The 6,000-nt window shown below is 35.9% G+C and overlaps 1 protein-coding gene across 1 annotated transcript in view; it reads left to right on the top strand.

The window, feature by feature from the left end:
• The first annotated feature begins 2,259 nt into the window (after positions 1-2,259).
• LOC129239609 (moesin/ezrin/radixin homolog 1) overlaps positions 2,260-6,000 on the top strand; it is a 92,150-nt gene continuing 88,409 nt past the window's right edge. Inside the window, exon 1 of the mRNA XM_054875232.1 lies at positions 2,260-2,585. The gene's annotated coding sequence lies outside the window, so the exon portion shown is untranslated. The remainder of the gene's footprint in view (positions 2,586-6,000) is intronic.

The raw sequence follows: 6,000 nt of genomic DNA, 5'->3' as shown, positions 1-6,000 counted from the left end.
TCTTTACATGCCCCCTTAATCAGACTCATCTAACCCCCCTCTCCCTCTGGACCCAACCTGTCGAAACAGCATGTTTCCTGGGCCTACCCCTAGATGAGCCAGACGAAGACGACAGATGATATACCTACACTGACAGGGCTAACTATGCTGTTAAAAACAACAACAACATCAACCCAATTTTTAAGCACTTTTTCGATTGTTTGGGCTCCAATTTCATGAATGGCAACTTCGTTTTCGTGTTTTAAAGCATCAATCGTCTCTGGATGGTTCGCATAGCATTTGTCCTTAACGGCTCCCCACAAAAAATAGTCCAACGGGCTTAAATCACAGCTCCGAGGCGGCCAATTGATATCGGAATTTCGGCTGATTATTCGGTTTTCAAAAACGGTAGCCAAAAGTTCGAGTGTAACTTTGGCAGTGTGACAAGTTGCACCGTCCCGTTGAAACCAAATGTCGTTCATGTCACCCTCTTCAATTTTTGGAAACAAAAACTCGTTGAGGATGTCACGGTAACGCTCGCCATTTACTGTTACAGCGGCTCCTCGCTCATTTTCGAAAAAAAATGGCCCGATGATGCCGCCAGACCAAAAACCGCACCAAACAGTGACTCGTTGTGGATGCATTTGCTTCTCTACAGTAACGTGTGGATTTTCTGAGCTCCAAATCCGACAATTTTGCTTATTGACGTAGGCACCGATGTGAAAATGAGCTTCATCAGAAAAGATGATTTGTCGGTGAAAATGCTCATCTTCGGTCAAACGATTTTCTGCCCATTGAGCGAACCGAAAACGCATTGGATGGTCATTACTAATGACTTCTTGCTTTAGTTCTTGCACCATATAGCGTCCCATTTCGTAACTGTCAAACCTTTAAGTAAATTATGAACACATTTGACATGTCGTTTGTGTTACCATTCTCAAAAAAGTAGGTGGTTCAAAACGCAAACGCTATATAGCCCACCCTGTATATCTATTATATTATATAAGCCCACAAGTATCGAATCTGGCACATTAAAGTCAATTAACCCAATAAGGACCGAGCAGTCGGTTTTAACCGAAAGGATGCCTAGAAGAAATGAAAAATCCGAAAGAGATCGCCTGTTATTTAATGAGAAAAGCGAATTAATTAAATTGCGTTTAATTAGTTTAAACTAACTCGATAAAAAAAAATAAAAGCCAATAGGATAATGGGTGAAGTGGGTTAGGTTATGTTAGGTTGGTATGGTTACCCAAGGAGTGAGCACACACGAAGAAAAGCGGATTGGCCTTTGTGATACCATTGTGAAGGAGGTGAGGTGAAAGAGAAAGACCGATGGGATGCAGGGAGAGGTGGTGCTGGGATGGTGAAGTGGATGTGAACATAAAAATTAATTGATTATTGGCTGCTTAAAGTCATAATAAAATCGCTTAATGTATGCCTATTTGAGCATTTGACAAAAAAATGCTTATTTCCAGCCGTAATTTTTAATAAACCAGTGCACAGAAATTTGGTTTTAAATTACATTCACCGTGACTTAAACATCGATACAGTTGCCGAAGCAATCCAAGCCGCGAGTCGAAGGTATATAGGTATGTAAGCAGACTTCTAACGCACACAAATCCGACAATGAGGGAGCTTCCTGCCGAAGAAAAATTCAAAAAGATGAGACTAAAATGAAAAACACCAATTGACCTTTTGTACTGTAATAATAATAAATATATGTATGTATCTTATCTAGCTTATCACAGTAAATATTTAAGAAATGAATTACATATTTCTTAGTGATCCTGAAGAGCAATGGCTTAAATATCTGTAAAATAAATTAATTATTGTGATACAGACAGGTGTAATATTTTTTAGAAGAAATAAAAAAAATTTAATTTGGAATATTGACTATAAGTGAGTTACATTTTTTTTTTTCGTGTCATCCATCCAAGCCGTGCCCTTTAAATATACCAATAAATTCATATATTGTTTCAGTTGTTTTTCTAATTAATAATTTTTTGTTTAACCCAGTCTATATTGGGATTTTTACTAACCCGAGTACTTTCAATTTCAAATAAGCTGAAAATGTTGCTCGGCAACCATATTTTCCCGGTCCTTTTGTTTCTCTTTTCTTCAACGTCATTTCACTTTTTGCCAAATCTACGACCATAACGCGAACGAACACCTATATTAATTTTTCCCAATTTTTGTTGAGTTTTCATTTCAAAAGTTTTTTTGATTTAATTTATTTTAGCGATTGTTAAAAAGTTTGAGAATATTAAACAGTTTTAATCTGTATTTGAAGTGAAGCAGACAATATAATAGCGGAATAAAGGGAAGTGAAAAACGTATTTGTATAAAAAATACGAACGCAAAACTCGAAAAGTGAAAAGTACCCGCCTTTACCTACTCTACGTCATTCGCTCGTTGCTGCAATTGAAGCGACTCGTCATCCAACGTCTTTTTGTGCGTTTTTATCTTTCTCTTTAACGTGTTGTTCGCCGCTCGTTCATTTACGCTGTACGGAGACTATCGGAATTTCTTGGATTGTCAACTTTTTATCTAAATAAATTAGTTTATCAACGGATTTAATTGTGAAACTTAAGTGCTTCCCAAAGCAGGTAAGTTTATTGTGTAATGCAATTTGAAAAAAGTAAATAGAATAAGTTGATATGTAATCAAGTTCGAGAGGCAGATGTGCTTGTGAAGTTTGTAGTGGCGACAGTAGCCGGTAAATTGAATCGTCATTGTGCTTTTGAAGCTGAATTCACTACTGCAGCAGCCTCATAAGCTGCATGAGTCATTGGGCTGGACGCGGAAGGCAAGAAAAGTGCAAATATGTAGAGCGTTTGCGTTCTTTGGATGCAAGTTAACAGTTTTGGGCATGCGGAACAAGTTGTATATTTGATTAGTTCGACGTTAGCTAAATAATTGTGCAATGTTATTAAGAGCGTTGTCGTCCCAAACCGGCTCGATAACCTAACCTCACTTAGTTTTCTGTGTTTTACTTAGTATTAGGGACGTCCTGAAGTGTTATTGTTATTCGCATACATAGTATAAATTGTACACACACATGGTATGGATTGATCGATGCGTATTGGACCCTGGTTTAAAATTATGAAGAAGCGAAACAATTTTTTCCTCCGTTCAAAAGTTATTAACAACAACACAAATAATTTCGTTCTTTTCGAACACTAAATACACGAAAGTAAATACCCTTAGGGGGCAAACCGTACTTTCTCTGGTCAAAATATCGCGTTCATTATGCATAGATATATAAAGCTGTACTTTTTTCTGAATAAAGCTGAGTAAAAACAAAAGACTTAAGCAACAAACTAGAATGTATTTGTGCTTAATACTACTTACAAATAAGTTTCAATGTTAGTCCATATAGTTTCTAGGTGAATTGCAGTCGTATCCTGTTCCAGCAACAATAGCAGCTCGATTTCAATATAATTATCGATAACCGATTATCATTCTTTCACTTTGATAACATAACCTTAGAGTTCTAAAATATGAATCAAACAATTCTAACCTTGCATCCCTCAGACTCTCATAGTTGATTAAAATGGCAATCGAAATTACAATTCAGATTGTTTTATTTATAGGAAATAGAAGTTATATACTGATGAATAGAGTGAATCAATGGTTTGTTCAAATGACACATGCATGTTTTACAAACGGAGGAGTCTGTTAGTCCGAGTCTTCATATTCGTGCTTAAAATCCATGTGTATTCGCAACATTAGTAACGGCTATTGAAGCAAACTACCGAGACGCGGATAAGAGCTCAATCAGTAGCTATAAAATTTGAATGTATCAAATTACTACCGCAAATATTAATGATGGAGAATATTATTCTCATGGTTAATTTTTCCGCTCCCTATATTATTAGAATCATTGAGAGAGCTTCGTTTTGGTAGAGTTCTTAATTTTGTTCTTGTGTTAACCGACTAATTCCCTTTTTTACTTCTAACCAGTTTTTCAGATATAAGTTTTCTGGCTTTTATACGCGGTTCTTTTCCGCTATTTTCTTTTTCATTATTGCTTATTTGATTGCACACACACATGTACTAAGTATTTACGTACATAGGCACATACATCAAATGTATGTATGTATATGTATGTATTCATGCAACGTTAAATCTTGTTTTTTGCGTTTACATGCCCACTTTGTTACTTAATTTTTTCCCTTTTCTCCCATATATTGCACCACTTTTTTATTATGTTGTGATCTTCAATTTACGCGAGGCTCAGTTTTGCTCTTGTAGCGAATCGCAACGGTCTAAAGTTTTTATTCAAGTCGTTTTATATTGGCTGATTTTACTGTTGCTTGGTGTTGAACTCTTCTTCGGTCACATTTTCTTCATTAGGCGGCAGTAATTTCTCATTGCAATGTGAGAAAATATTTTCTATCGAGTTAGTGGAAATCAAAAAAACGAAGACCTATGTACTGAAAGATGTAAAGGGATTTGCATACAACATATTTCGAAAATCTTGGTTTTATTTTAAAAGTTCACTCAGTGACAATACTATCGTGCAGCTTGACTCAGGTTGAGAGTTTGGCACTTCAACCAAGTTTCCAGCTAATGCGATGACCTTGCATCCTTTTTAGTTCTAGTTTTATAGGGGTGTCTATGATATCTCGCTGCATCATCGTCAATTCGACGTGCTTCTAAGCTTCTTTTTTCTTTGTTATCACTGCAACATCACCTACTTTATATGTAATGATGCTGATGTGATGTTGATATACGAAATTGTGTTTTTTTTGTTTTTCATTGAATGAATTTATATTCGCCATTTTTATTCGAAACAGAAGGGTATGCGCCAATTATTGATTTCGAAAATCAACTTAGAACATGTTTTAAATCACGTTAATGCCATTTTAAACTTGGAACGCCTTTTTTAAAGAAAACACTTCTTTAAGTTGACTATAACGGACTTGAAATAATGTTTATCGAAAAAATACAGTTTTAAATGCTAAAATCTGTCTCTAACTTGCCTAAAATTAAGAGCCAAAAATTTTACACTGAACAAATTTCGGTTAGGATATTAGATCTTGGGGTTGCCCATTATGGAGCAATCGCTTTTAACACGTTGAGTGCCACCATACAACAAAAAAATGGGGTTCGTCCGGCCACGATTTTTTTTTTTACAGAGCACAATAGAATATTTGAAATTTTGAATAGGCCATATGATGCTACATTGGTCTCATACCCATATGCCAAGCAGCATAAACAATGCAATGGCTCTAGTATGGCGTGAATACACGACTACTAATAGCCTCTATGAAGCAGCTGCATCAGCACAAACCGAAATCTCACACATTATACCGCGAGACCAAGTGTCAGCACGAGGCCTGAAAGTCTCTTCGCACTGTGAGACCAACCTGGACTCACGTGGAACTCAACGTGTTAATTTTATGATAAGAACTAGCTGGTCTCCTTGACTTCGTGGTTATCTACATAAACAATATGTTTCCTTTAAAGAAGAAATGAACATTAAAATAAAGTATGATACTTCTTAAAATGGTTTCCTTTGGTGAAATTTTGAAAACTTTTGTACAAAATTTCAAACTTTGCGTTAGTGGTTTTTTTTTTCGTAGTACGAACTACACATATTTTTGTAGTGGTGTGTTTACGATTTTGCTACGGGGTCTACTTTCGTTTTCTTTAAAGCATCCCCTTCAATGTAAATTTAAGTTCTTGTTAAGGGCTGAATGTTGCTGTGTAGGTTTTCAATGCGTTTTACTTGGAATCCAAGTCTAGCCAATAAACGAAAAGTAATAAAAGAATACAGGTAATTAATTTTAGAAAAGACAGCAGCTTAGCTATTTGTAGTGTGTGTGAACATGAGATAGTTGAATAAGTAAATTTTGGGTGCGCTAAAAAGTTCTCTACGTTTTTTCGTGGATAATATTTAGTTGCTGGTATGCAACTCTGCGATTATGGCGTCCATAAACACATTTTTTTGCTCACCTGGTCGAACTCTTCGTCTTAGTTAGTAGCACTGAGGAATATATTGAATATTTCTTGGAA

The sequence above is a fragment of the Anastrepha obliqua genome, chromosome 2 (assembly GCF_027943255.1).
Source record: "Anastrepha obliqua isolate idAnaObli1 chromosome 2, idAnaObli1_1.0, whole genome shotgun sequence".
NCBI lineage: Eukaryota > Metazoa > Arthropoda > Insecta > Diptera > Tephritidae > Anastrepha > Anastrepha obliqua.
Note: the sequence above shows the minus strand (reverse complement) of the source record. Positions and strands in the feature narration are given on the sequence as shown.